This window comes from Meles meles, chromosome 4 (genome assembly GCF_922984935.1).
Source record: "Meles meles chromosome 4, mMelMel3.1 paternal haplotype, whole genome shotgun sequence".
Lineage (NCBI taxonomy): Eukaryota > Metazoa > Chordata > Mammalia > Carnivora > Mustelidae > Meles > Meles meles.
Window position 1 is genome coordinate 18,935,099 of NC_060069.1, and position 13,944 is coordinate 18,949,042.

General features: G+C 41.1%; 1 protein-coding gene across 1 annotated transcript in view; it reads left to right on the forward strand.

Annotated features, from left to right (window-relative positions):
- Positions 1 to 13,944, forward strand: part of UBE2E1 (ubiquitin conjugating enzyme E2 E1) — an 81,142-nt gene that overhangs the window by 63,243 nt on the left and 3,955 nt on the right. The window lies entirely within an intron of this gene.

The following is a 13,944-nucleotide window of genomic DNA, read 5'->3' on the forward strand; positions in this document are numbered from 1 at the left end:
AAATTTATTTATTAAATTTTATTTATTTATTTTTTATTAAATATTTCATGATGAGAATCATTTTAGGAAGGACCTGGTTTTAGCGTGTGGTAGCATATGCACTGTGTGTGTTAGTTTACAAGCCAGAATGGTAGCTGGTCAGTGGCCACTGGTGAAGGTCACATGTGTCTGCTTACCAGCACTAGGAGAAAATTTGTTAGACTTGGTCGGCTGTGAAATGTCCCCTTGTGGGTGCTCCAACTTGGGCCGTTTTAGCAGCTGCTGCAGCACGGAGTTTTGTTAAAGGTGTTGTCTCCTCTCCTCAGCTAGAAGAAGATATGTAGACAGCAGGGCAGAGATCTGGTGATGAGGTTTAGTGAACAAGAAGCCAGAGTAGACTCTCCCCTCCAAATGCAGCCCTGTATTTGACCTACAGGGCATAGCCTCCCTCATTCACACTCTCAGCCCTCTGCAAATATAAACAGCCTTTGCCTTTCTCTCCTGGCCTTCTGGGGCCAAGAAAGAAGCCAATGACTCTCCAAGTGCAGTAAATAGTTCTCCTCACCTTCTGACCCTGTGATTTCCTGGTGGTTCTGAGCTGTAGATCCTGCAGTGGAGAGGGAGGGAACAAAGAGGTTGCAGAGGCCTCAGCTTCACAGAGCATTGAGCAGTGGGTGATATTGTATCCTCAGGCAGGAGTTGACCTCCATTTCAGTGGAGGTCATTCATTCCAGTGATTTGCTGGACCTCCCAGTGCCACTGTGGACTAGAATGGAATGGAGTGGAGTGGACCAAATAGACTTCTGAGCTGGGGAAGTAGGTATCATGTTCTACACCTCCTTTTTAGCATTTCCCCCCACTTAAAGTTCTTAAAAAAAAAAAATGTATTGCTTAATCTTTTTGCAATTTAAGAACATAACATCTGGACTATTACTCAGTTGAACTGATGCTTGTTTCCCCAAACCATCTTTGGTTTTCATTAAGCTGGGAGTTCTCAGTTTTTATCGTTGTCACAGTATTATTAAAATCCCCTCTCCTCCACACTAAGTAGTACTCCATGTGGTATGTACTTTTAAAAAAAAAACCGAATCAATTTTTAAGAAATTTTAATAACCCTCTAGCAGGTCACAAGATTTTCTTGTTCCTAATTCTAGCTTCCATCCAAATATAAAAGACAAATGAAATAATAAGGTAGGAAAGGCAGAGTAGTAAATGTGATTAAACAAAATCGATGGGGAGTCCAAAGCAGATAATTTTATTGGAAACTCCATGGATGTATTGGGGGAAAAAAAATCACTGTAGGAAAGAAAGCCTGGGTTGTATTGACCAGAAGTGTGATTTCCTGGCTTAGGATTTTGTACAGCCCCATCACTTAACCTTCACTTAACCTTCTGAATGCGTCCCCATCTTTAAAATGGGAATAACGAGGGGCGCCTGCATGGCTCTGTCAGTCAAGTGTCTGCCTTCGGCTGCATTGGGCTCTCTGCTCAGGAGGGAGTCTGCTTAGAGGAAAGAATGATTTAAAATGATCAATTTCTCTGTATATATTAGATTATTATTCTCCTTTATCTACTTTTTAAGGCACAATTTACCTGCAGTTAAAGCCATCCACCACTTCAGATATTTCGTGTCTTAATAACTATTAGATAAATTGACTATTAGATATCTCGACTATTTAGACATTGAACAGATCATCTTTGCTAACCGTTGGTATTTGGTGGGTATGTCTGCTGAGTTGGCTGTCAGATCCCTCTGCCTTGTTTTGAAAAATATTTGTGGGCTGTTGCATAAACTTGAGCCCCTTTGCTTTATACTGTTGAAGGGTTTGCATTCTCTCCCTGGGTTCAGTATCTCTCTCAGCACCCTGTCTGGAGCGTGGTATAAAGAAGAAGTTAGGGGAGGGCCTGATTTGAAGAGAGGAGAGAGGAAATGGCAGGATAGAGCAGTAGTGTCAGTAGAAGCTTTTATAGTACTAGAGCCAGATCTGTCCTTTAATGGGAGACCACAGGACACCTTAACCCCCATAATAGTTACTGGCGGCTTTCACAGGGCTGTAAATTGGAGATGGGAGCAGTATTACTCATTTTCTGTGAATGACTGTTGTAGATCTTCACCCGACGATGCAGTACATCTCTGGGTCACTATTGAACACGTATTTGGGCTGTGACAGGCAGGAGTGAACTTGTCAAAAGTCACCCCTCTTGAGACCCTTAGGAACTGTGTTCTAAACTACAGTCTACGGAAACTGGGCTGAAATTGCCTAGATTGAGTATCCTGCATCCCTGCAAATTTGAAGGCCTGGTTTTCCAGGCAGAAAGCATCCTTACCCAGGGTAACCACAGTTACTTCTTTCTCTGTTAGTTGACTTTCTCTATTGCTAGGTGAATTTGATTTCATTTCTTCTACGCTTTGTTACGTTCTTAAGAATGGAAATACGTTGTTATTGTAAGATAAATCCCCTGCATCTCATCCTGCAGGTACAACCTTGATCAATAGTTTGGTTATATGGTATGTCTTCTAATGGAAAGGGGGTGGTTTTGCACACTGTTGGGAAGTCACTTCATGTTACACTGTGGATTTTTTTTTTTTTTAAGATTTTATTTATTTATTTATTTATTTATTTCCCTAGAGAGGGAACACAAGCAGGGGGAGTGGGACAGGGAGACGCAGGCTGTCCGCTGAGCAGGGAGCCTGATGCGGGGCTCCATCCCAGGACCCTGAAATGACCTGAGCTGAAGGAAGATGCTTAACGATTGAGGTACCTAGGTGCCCCCATTGTGGATTTTTAAAAACCCTGTTGAGTATGTGTACCTTGTATCATTTAAGTGCTGCATAGTATACTGCTGTGTGGTTGTACCACAGTCTAGCCTGCCTCCTATTGATAGTTTAGCTCATTCCAGACTTGTTTCATCATACATAAGATTCTTATAAATAGCCTGGTACTGTAGCCATGTGCATGTTCCACTCATTTCCTGAGGGTAAGCTCTGAGAAGCAGAATTTCTGTGTCAAAGGGTATATTGGATTTATATTTGAATATATTTTACTTAATCACAATCTATGATTACTAATTTACTCTCCCACCAGCAGTGGGAAAGGATGCCTATTTCATCATCCAGTTAACACAGATTTTTCATTCTTTTAAAATGTTTGCCAAACAAAACAAAAAATATTTGCCCGTCTTGGGGCATCTGGGTGGCTCATTCGGTTAAAGCGTCTGCCTTCAGTTTAGGACATGATCTCAGGGTCCTGGGATTGAGCCCTGCATCAGGCTCCCTGCTCAGCAGGAGCCTGGTTCTTCCTCTCCCTGCCGCTCTGCACTGCTTGTGCTCTCCTGCTCTCTCTGTCAAATAAATAAATACAATCTTTAAATGTTTGCCAGTCTGATAGGCAAATGTGCCTCCTTGTTTAATTTGCATTCCTTTGAGTCTAAGTAAGATTGAGAATTTATTGGCCATATGAGTTCTTTTGAGAAATGTCTGAGTCCTTTATCCATTGCAGTTATTATGTTTCAGGTTTTTTCTTTTTTTTTTTTTAAGATTTTATTTATTTATTTGACAGAGAGAGAGAGAGAGAGATCGCAAGTAGGCAGAGAGGCAGGCAGAGAGAGGGAGAAGCAGGCTCCCCGTCGAGCAGAGAGCCCGATATGGGGCTCAATCCCAGGTCCCTGAGATCATGACCTGAGCCAAAGGCAGAGGCTCAACCCACTGAGCCACCCAGGTGTCCCGTCAGGTTTTTTTCATAGTCAAGATATTAACCCTTAATCATGTACTGCAGTTTTCTTCCCTCACCCTTTTTAATGTGTTTGTCTTTCTCTTACAGATGTTCCATTTTTTTATGTAATCATATCGGTTCATCTTTTCCTTAGTGTGTGTCCAACTTCAGTGGTCTGTCAGCTTTGCTTTCCCCAGGAGACCCTTAAGATGAGAATTCTAATACAGGTAGTTTTAGTGGTGTAAGAAACAAAGGTAGAGGTGGGAAGGAAGACAGGGTAGGAAAGACTGTCAGTAAAGGATGCCTTTTATTAAGTGCTCCCACAGTGAAAGTTGCCAGAGGGAACTCTGGGGAATTGGGTAAAGCACTTGCCTTAGAATTGTTCCACTCCACCATCAGCTATTGGTTGAAGGTTATTCCTGGGGAGTGTTCACAGAACAACCTAAAAACTACGTGGTGTAAAATGGCAGCCACCATTTATCATAAACCTCTGGTATATCTAGGGGCTGGCTGGGGCGACTGGAACTATCTGAAGGCTTCTCTACTCACAAGTCTGCTACTTGGGCCAAGAAGACTCAAATGGCTAAGGGCTGGAACACCTGGGGCTTCTCATTCCTCCCTCATATTTAGTCTTTCCACGTGGTCTTTCCAGTAGGTAGGCTTTGGGGTAGTCACACTTCTTACATGGACTTTAGGGTTTCCAAGTTGCAGAGAGAGCGGGAAGGGCAGAGAGAGAGAGACAGCACCTTCTAGTTCCTGTTCAAAACTTTCGTTTTGTTTTTAATTGTTGCCTAGTTATGCTGATATTAAAGTAATCTGCCTAGCCATTCTCAAACCTTTATTATTTTAGGACCCTATTATACACTCTTAAAAATTAGGGGCCCCAAAGTGCTTTTGTTTATATGGTTAATTATTATGGATTTTACTGTATTCAAGATTAAAGCTGAAACATTAAAAATATCATTCATTTTAAAATAACAAAAACATGTTAACATTTTTAATGAAAACGTTTTCCAAAGCTAAAACACTTAGAAGAGTGGCACTGTTTAACATATATGTGAATTGCTTTAATGTCCGAAGACAGCTGGATTTTTTAAGATTTTTTTTTTTTTTTTATTTGACAGAGAGAGATCACAAGTAGGCAGAGAGGCAGGCAGAGAGAGTGAGAGGGAAGCAGGCTCCCTGCCGAGCAGAGAGCCCGATGCGGGACTCGATCCCAGGACCCTGAGATCATGACCTGAGCCGAAGGCAGCGGCTCAAACCACTGAGCCACCCAGACAGCTGGATTTTTTTATCTGCTTCTGCATTCAGTCTGTTGTCGTATCACACCTCATGTAGTCTCAGGAAAACTTCACAGAACAAATGTGAGAGAAGGAGAGTTAAAAAGGCAAATACTGTTTAGAATTGTGAAAATAGTTGTGACCTGGGGGCTTGCTGAAAGGGTCTTGGGAGAAGTGCCGATCTAGCCTTTCCCAGATGTGAATGTCAGCTTTAGCTCCAAACATCTTTATCCTCCAAATCCACATGAGTTCTGTACTGAGGGAAGTTGTAGGGATCTGGACTTAGGATGAGAGACACCTGCCTCAGGTGTTTACCCAAATCCCTGGAAGGAGGATGCCCCTGAGGATGAAGAATCCTTAAAATTGCTACAATTAGGAGACTGGCAGGGCAGTTCCAGGCTGACTAGGTGGTGTAGGAGGATGTTCTGAGATGCCCTTGTCTCACTTTTAAGAGCAAAAAGGGGCAGTAAAAAGTTAAAATTATTATTTTTTTAAAAAAGGCTTTACCAAAGAAGAGAGTTCAGATCATGTGATAAATGACCCCCCCCCCGCCCCCCAAATCACTGCAGCAAGATGGTGCAGGCAGTTTTCTCTGCTCAGTGGCAAGATGTTGAACCTGTTCCTTGTGCATTTACAGTTACTTTGTGCATTTCCCTCTGACCGTGTCACCCCCGAGTGCCTCACCTACAGTGTGAGATTGGCAGCAGTTGCATTATGGAGGCCGTGCAGTTGAGTGTGAGTGAATGAGAAACTGAACTGTGGTCATTTCCTAATCAAAAGATACACTGTAGGGGCGCCTGGGTGGCTCAGTGGGTTGAGCCTCTGCCTTCTGCTCTGGTCATGATCTCAAGGTTCTGGGATCGAGTCCCGCATCGGGCTCTCTGCTCAGCGGGGAGCCTGCTTCCCCCTCTCTCTCTGCCTGCGTCTCTGCCTACTTGTGATCTCTGTCAAATAAATAAAATCTTTTTAAAAAAAAGATACACTGTAGATTCTTAGAATTGAGTTAAGCCTGGTAAGTTCCTTTTTGAGAATTTTTGTATCCTTTGAGTAGCTTTCCTTGCAACACTGTTGCTTTTGAGGACCTTCATTAAATGTGTGGAAGGTACAAGTATTAACAACTGTACTATATCCCCTACAAAAGTCTAAACAAGAGATTCTGCTTTCCTCCAATACTCTCACTTAGCCTCAGTACAGTTACCATCCCAGTAGAACTGGTTGTGCTTTTCTAGGCCTTGTGAACTGATTACTGTAAGAACCAGAGATTAATAATTGATTTCTACTTACTCGCTTAGATAGCAGTGTTACATAAGCTAATATAAGCAATGCAACTAAAAAATCAGGACTCAAACCACTTGACTGTAAGGTGCAGATATCCTCCTCTGGATTATTTTAGTTTCAGTAGAGGAGGAATAGCCTTAGAACTTGATTCTGTTCTGGCCCTGTTTTTCTAACTTCTCTGGGGAAAGAGCAAATTAGAATTGTTCTTCAGCTTGTGTAGTTCTGCAGAAAAGAGCTATTGTCTGATCCACCTTTGTCCTGACCACCTACGTATTTAACCTTGTATAGGAAAGGAAAAAAGGTTTTTGAGACACAAGAAATGCCAATCTCTTATTTCTCTCTAATCATTCCTATGTGCCATTCTCTACCCTTCCCCACTCCAATTCCTTTTAGGCCCTTGACATTTGACAAGCTTGAATTTCACTTGCTTGGCACCTTTAACTTTATATATCAACAGTCCAAAAGTTAAAGCATGATTTTTATTTTAATTTTTCTTAAAATTTTATTTGAGAGAGAGCAGCACAATCAGGGGGAGAGGGAGAAGCAAACTCCCTACTGAGCAGGGAGCCCCATGTGGGACTCAATCCCAGGACCCTGGGATCATGACCTGAGCTGAAGGCAGACACTTCACCAACTGAGCCACCCAGGCTCCCCTAAAGTGTGATTTTTAGTTCAGTTTACTAAACAGTGTCATTATTCAGCCATCCCTCCCTGACAGTAAGGACCCACTGATGTCCACAGTGTTGTAGATCTGCTTGTTTCACTATCCCTACTGTTGTCACTTTCAAATTATCACGAAACGAGTTTTCTTTTTAAAATTGTGTCCTTACTCGTGCATCTGATTTTTTTTCCTTCAAGACTGGAGTGTAGAATTCCAGAAAGTCTGGATTGTTTCCTAAAGCAGCAGCATATCAGGTAAAAACACAATTGAACGGCTAGCTGAGCAAGACTGAGCTCTTGTAGTGTTTTGTTATTTCACCAAATTTGAAAACATTGTCATGTGATTCTGAACAGTGGTACGTATTTTGCCAGCTAATTAAATATTGCTAATTACTATTATACTAAGCCCTGTAGTATGTGTGGAAAATCACTATTCTCTAGAGACTTAAAACCTGATCTACGAAAGAGTGTATAGCCACATAGCTGTAGCAGTGTATGTAAATACCTGCCAATCTGTCCACTTTCCAGTTTGGAACAGACTTCAGAAATGAACTCTAGAGCTTCTATAGGCCCAAAATCAGCCTTGTGCTTCATTGAAAAGTTGTATCAAATTCCTTTGAAGGTTTATCCCCTTTCTGCTGGGAGAAAGGCACCATTTCCTCGAAGATGATATGACAAGATTTGGGGGGCCTCCATGGGAACACCATTCTTAGTGGACATGGATCATGTTGTTCTAGATCTTAAGTGTCTTGAGTCTGTTTTCCTCCCATGTGTAGGAAACTGTAACCCCCTGTTTGGGCCCACTTTGTTCCAGTGCAACTGCTTAGATACACTGGATACTACTGATGTGAATTCTTACATAGGAGTCCTTTAGGTTGGCCTTTAAACTTAAATTCTTCCCAGGGAATGGTAACCTGGATGTACATCCCCTGCAGTACCACTTTGTAGGAGGCTTCTCTTCGTTATCAGGAAGTGAGCGATCCACTTTGTCATAGCAGTGTTGTGATAGCATCTCACCAAACCATGTCACTAGTGTGTTAGTAGTCATCTTACTGAGGTTTTCTGATTTTTCGAGTTCCTTCTGCCACTCACTTCTAGGTTACAGATCGCAACCGTTTTATGGAGGGATGGTGAGAACAAGAAGCTTTTTTTCATTTTTTATAAAATTCCTCTGCATGTGCTATATAGACGTCACAGAGAAGGCAGCTTTTATTCCCTGGAGAGTAGTAGGTCTACTGGGACATAATTGTGGGCGATGAGGATTCCCTCTGGTAGATTGCTGCATTCATACTATTCTGTCATATTCTCTTTTAATTTCTTAGCAGAAGAAGAATAAATTAAGAATGGATTTTGAATAGTGGGCTGTCAGGAATATAGATTTGATTGTGGGTCTCTTCCTATAAGCATTTTCTGAGTTCTCTATATGGTACTTAGTAAGCATTACCAGGGTTGATACTTGTTTCTTACTGCAGAGAATTACAGGAATGAAGGAAAGAGCTGGAGAGTATTTTTTTTAAAAGATTTTATTTATTTATTTGACAGAGATCACAAGTAGGCAGAGATGCAGGCAGAGGGAGAGGGAGAAGCAGGCTCCCCGCTGAGCCACAGAGAGCCCGATGCCCGGCTCCATACCAGGACCCTGGGACCATGACCTGAGCTGAAGGCAGAGGCTTTAACCCACTGAGCCACCCAGGTGCTGCAAGAGCTAGAGAATATAATTGGTCATTTAAACTTAGATCAGAAGGTAGAGTTGGCATCACTTGCCACTTAATGTCCTCTGTAGCTAGATTCTCAAAGTTTTAATGTGCAGATTCTGATGGATTAGGTGTGGGGTGGAGTCTAAATCTGCATTTCTAACAAACTTCCAGAGGCTGCTGATGTTGCTTTGTCCAGGGACCACATTTTTGCCTTATCAGGAGTCTATGGAACGTTTAGGGCATATGCAAATCTAACTTTTAAAACAACCCTGGAGGGCGCCTGGGTGGCTCAGTGGGTTAAGCTGCTGCCTTCAGCTCAGGTCAGGATCTCAGGGTCCTGGGATGGAGTCCCACATCGGGCTCTCTGCTCAGCGGAGAGCCTGCTTCCCTTCCTCTCTCTCTGCCTGCCTCTCTTGTGATTTCTCTCTGTCAAATAAATAAATAAAATCTTTATAAAAAAAATTAAAAACAAAAAAACAACAACAACCCTGGATATTGATCCCCCCCCCCCCCCAGCAGTAAAACAGATAAGCGGATGGGCACTAGAGCCTGACAATGGATTCAAACTGTGAAGCTCTTAACCTTCTTAGGGCTACCTTGAACACATTTCTCTAAGCAGGATTCTCAGCCTTGGCACTACTGACATTTTGAGTTGAGAATTTTTTAAAAAGATTTATTATTTGACAGAGAACGCACAAGCAGGGGGAGAAGCGGGCTCCTCGCTGAGCAGGAAGCCTGATGTGGGGCATGATCCCAGGACCCTGGGATCATGATGTGAGCCGAAGGCAGACCTGACCCAGGCGCCCCTTGAGAGAATATTTTGTTGCATGGGGCTATCTGGTGCCTGGTACATTGGAGAATGTTTAGCAGCGCCTCTGGCCTCTACCCACTAGGTGACAGTAGCACACTCCCTCCTAGCTGCGCCATCCCAAAATAATCTCCAGACATTGCCAAATATCACCTGGGGGCCAAAACCATCCTCTACTGAGAACGACTGGTTTGAGGCAGTGAGAATCTGGGAGTTTGGAGGATTTTATGACAGAATATATTTTGTGTAAGCAACTGGTTTGAGAGGTTACTTGGGATTTTTAGGTGGGTAGAATGAACTTCTAACTCAGTTGATCATGAGCCTCTATCTACCCTGTTTTGAAATATGCCGGCACATTTGCTAACTTGCTCCATTTTTCGCTTACTTTGTGCTGTTGCTATCCAAATGCTTGTCTTGAGCATGTTCCTTATCTTTTCATCTTCCCAGCCTTTACCCTCAACTTTTTTTTCTAAGATACCAGACCACATAACTAAGCTTTTTAGAATTATGCCTAAAATAATATCTGAGTTAGGGTTTCTTTGTATGCAGGGGTCATCTCTCCCAATGAAAATTTTAAAAACTGATCAGATAGAAACATAATCTTTAAAAACACTGATTATAATTTCACCTTGCTTCCAGGATGTTCTTTAAAAATTGAAATGCATCTTCGGTTGCTGTTGAAACGGAAGAACAGTAGTCTATAGTAAGTTAGTATTGAGGATGGGAATGGGGGAGGACTTAAAAAAACAACGACAACGTGATTTTAAAACAAAATAAAGCTTAAACATTAGCTTATATGATCATCTTAGAAATTTTCAGATCAATCCAGAGAGCACATGAAATTCTGGAAGACTGGTCTAATGACAGTTTTTCTAATTGGTTTTATTTCTTAGGATTATACCTTAAATGACTTGTATTGATAACATTTTATACTATTCAAATGCTATTACTAATATAGTATTAATAAGGCATAAGAAGTATGACAGATAGCCATCTTGTCCCGTGGTTACTGGAGGAAGCATGGGTTTCAAGCATTAAGGGAAAGGCTGGTGGAGGTAAGAGTCCTTGTCATTGAGTTTGTTGCTGATCAGTCAACAGGCAGATGTCCCTTCAGAAGAAGGTTGTGGTTCATGACAATTCCTGCTGCTAATGTTAATGTATCTCTCTGAAGTCAGAAACCATTACAGAAGTAAGAAAATACTGAGTCAAAAATAAGATGATTTTTTTCTTTTTTTCTTTTTTTTTCTTAAAAGTAAACTATACCCAGTGTGGAGCTTGAACTCAAAACCCCAAGATCAAGAGTCACATGCTCTACCAGCTGAGCCAGCCAGGTGCCCTTGACTTACTGTTTTTCTCAAAATGTTTGCCACAGCTCTCTTTTTTTTCCTTCTAGGAAAAAAGACTGAATCAAGGGCAGATTTTTTTTTTCTTTTGCCTTGTGTAAGAGTTCTGTGTATTATACGTTTATTTTGAAAGGTGTTTTTATTACGAATAAGCCTTAATTCTTTAACAAAATGTGAAAGGCAAATGCATGGTCTCCTTCCACATTCTCAGTCTCAGCCTCATGCCAAGATTCTAATCACAGTTAAGGTTGCAACATCTTCAAACAGGTACTTGTAATTTTTTTTGTTCTCATATTCTTTTTTTTTTTTTAAGATTTTTTTTTAAAAATTTATTTATTTGACAGAGAGAGAGATCACAAGTAGGCAGAGAGGCAGGCAGAGAGAGAGAGGAGGAAGCAGGCTCCCCGCGGAGCAGAGAGCCCGATGTGGGGCTCAATCCCAGGACCCTGAGATCATGACCTGAGCCGAAGGCAGTGGCTTAATCCACTGAGCCACCCAGGCGCCCCTGTTCTCATATTCTCTTAAACACCCATCTCCCATACTTTATAATCACTTTAGTAATTACTAATTTAGATCACATGCTATTCTAAGGTACACTTCCATAAGTGTTTCAAACTTAAGTTGTATTTCTTATTGTGAAACTAAAAGGTATCTTAAAGGGTGGGGACAGAAAGTTGGTAAAGGAATATGCTGACCTGTGGGTAACCTAGTTAGTCATTTTATAGAGAAGAGGGTAGGGTGCTGGAACAGACCTTTCCTTGTAGTGTCCCACGTAAAGAGTCTCTTGTTCCTCATTCACCTTCACGGTAGCCTTCTGAAAGTTGTAAACTTGTGCCCTTACCACTCCCCCCATAGGTCTCTTTACCCACCTTCTAGACCAGTAGATCCTAACTTACAGTGAGAACCTGGAAGGAAGAAAAAATGGGCAGAAGATTTGCAGGGCCATAATTTTTGTTTCATTCTATGATTAATAAAATGCATATGACAAAAAGTTATATGAATTTTTCCAGTAACAGCTTTAAGGTGAGTGAAATTTTTCATCAAGCAGCAATGCTTGGTCCTTCCAGTGGTTTCTCATCCTTCCCTGTAACTCCCAAGTACCCTGGCTGAGGACATGCAGATTAAGGATCCATGCTGTTTAGTTTCCTCCAGGGCTCCTGTTGCATGCTTCAGGATTTCAACTACATTTCATATTATTTCATTTAGTATTATTTTTCTTAATATAGCCCACTTTTGTTATCAGTTTTCAAAGTTTAATGAAGCATGTTATTTTTTAAATTATAGTTATGTTTATATTATATACTTGATTCCCTAATGCCCTGTCTCTTTTTTTCTGAACTTTCAGAAAAGTTTATACCCCAGACTGAAAGCTGATTACACACAAGTAGCCACCTTGATTTGAATATCTACTTGTATCATAAGTGATAAGTTGTAATGTTAAAGCTTATGTCCTAAACTGATTGTCTTTCAGTAACTTATACCAGTGATTCCCAAAAGCAACCAATACCTGTTTAAAGATCACCGTAGGTTCTTAAGTCCCTTCCGAATATTCTAAATTCAGTAGGCCTAGGTTGAGGGGTCTGGAATCTTGAAAGTTCTATAGGTGATGTTGAGGAACAATGAAGTTTGGAAATTATAGTTTTCCATACAATCCATAAAAGCTGCATATAGTACTATATTGTTAAACCTTTGTTCTTTTTTCTGTACTGAGGGGCCAGCAGAATCAGGGCCATGTCAACATGTCACCTCTAGGGTTAGACTGACTTTACTGTTTTTTGTTTGTTTTTTTTTTTTTTTCTGGGTCTCTTTCTTCGCGTTACTAAGCTGACTATGAGTTAAACTGTATGGAATGCTGCCATTACTAGGTTTTAGATGGCCTAGCTTCTCCTTCAGGCCTTGGTTCCTCATCTGTAAAAAGGTTTACAGCAGATGATTGTCTTTGCCTTTTAGCCTTTTAACTTTAGAGACCATGAACTAGATGAAGCAGATTAAATGGGGTAGTGCATCTGTTATCTGCAGCCTCTGTGTCAGTGGTGTCTTCACTCATTAGTCCACTTTTCAGTTAATTCTAGTCTGGTAAACAGGTGTCCCAGCTGTAATGGCCAGTGTATATAGACTTTTTGCCCAGAAATATACGCTGAATGCAAACACGTAGGCAGACCAGATAACCAAGGACCAGTTCTAACCGGGTGTGAAGCTGTATCAGGAGAGTATCCTTTCACTAGAGGTTACTGCATGTCCCTAGAAGTAGAAAACTGATTAAAAGTTCTCCCTACATCCCACCTTGTCCAGTCTAAAACAAGTCTTTTAATAGTTCTGAAGAATACCAATCACAAAGGATATTAAAGGACCATACTATTTGAATCAGTAGAATAATTCATAACTGTTAGGAATTACTATGATCACTACCATTTAATGAGAAACTGCTGAGTCTGTTTTTCTACAGAGATGCCACCCTCCATTTTAATTCTCAAAACATTCCTGAGAATTTGTGATTTAAGTTTAGTGACTTGATCAAGGTCACATAGCTAATAAGTGCTCAAGTCCTTGTCCAAGCTCTCTGCCTCTTGGCCAGTTTGGCTCTACTCTTCCCATTAGCCCATGTTCTTTTATCTATATTTTCTCCCTCCTTTTTTGCCACATTATGTTTTCTTCTCCAGCTCTTGTTTCTTTCTGGTTTTCTTTTGTAAACTCATTCTGAAAGAAAAATCTATAGTGGGTTTGTGGAAAGTGTAGGGCCCAGGCAGGTCCCTGCCCCCCTTCCCTTCCTCTAACCTTTCTCTTAAATGAAGGAATTGAACCTCATCTCTAATCAGTTAGCAGAGGGCATCTTGAAGACAAGGAGTTTTTGTCTTGTTCATTATTGAAATCTCTGCCATTTAACTTCGCCTACATGCACTCAAGAAGAACGAGTGAATGAATCCAGTTCATACCATCCATTCATTTAAAATAGCAGTTTGCCTGCTCTGTAGAAATCGTCCTGTGTATTGACTGGGATATACAAGTCTCTCCAAGTAAAGACCTTCCTGCTGACACACCTCATTATCCTTGAAGCAACTATTAGTAGCTAGGTTTGAGAAATCTGAGCTAAAAACGTGTAAGTTAACCACTTTAGTACTGTCATGTCCATGCTGTGGGAAGTCTTTTTAAAATTAATATCTAAAACCATTTCCCAAACTTGTCTTTT